We start from the raw sequence: 547 nt of genomic DNA, 5'->3' as shown, positions 1-547 counted from the left end.
CTGGCCGGGCCGTCGCAGGGCCGCCCCCGACCGCAGGTGGGAAGCGGAGGCAGAGAGAGGACGGGAGGAGAGGAGTGAGGACCGCACACACCCCGCCCTCCGCTCGTCCCGCCCTCCCCCTCTCCCCCGCGCAGGCGCCCGGCCCGGCGGGCACCGCGGCTGCCCCCAGAGGAGGCGGGAGAGAGGTCGCCAGGCCACGCGGCAGAGGCTGCACGGTGTGCAGAGGCCGGACTGCTTGGGGGGGCAGAGAGCCCCACCCTGGCTGGGCGAGGCGTCTGGGGGGCTGGGTCCCTCCTGCCCCGCAGGTGAGGGCTCCGCCCAGCGGGAGGGCGGAGGCCAGGGGGCCAGTCCAGCCCCCAGGTGTGTGCCCCCGAGCTGGGCCCTGGTGGGGAGTGCCCGGGGCCACCCACGCTCCCACAGTGGCCTGCACTTTGGCTTCTGGCCCCAAGTCCACTTCACCAGATCTAGGCCCGAGGGTCACGCTGTGCGCCCGCCCCAGCTCCCCCTGCGCTCCTGACCCCAGGGGCGTCCTTCCACCGCCCCCCCC

This window comes from Condylura cristata, unplaced genomic scaffold, assembly GCF_000260355.1.
Source record: "Condylura cristata isolate star-nosed mole 26May11 unplaced genomic scaffold, ConCri1.0 scaffold00054, whole genome shotgun sequence".
NCBI lineage: Eukaryota > Metazoa > Chordata > Mammalia > Eulipotyphla > Talpidae > Condylura > Condylura cristata.
Note: the sequence above shows the minus strand (reverse complement) of the source record.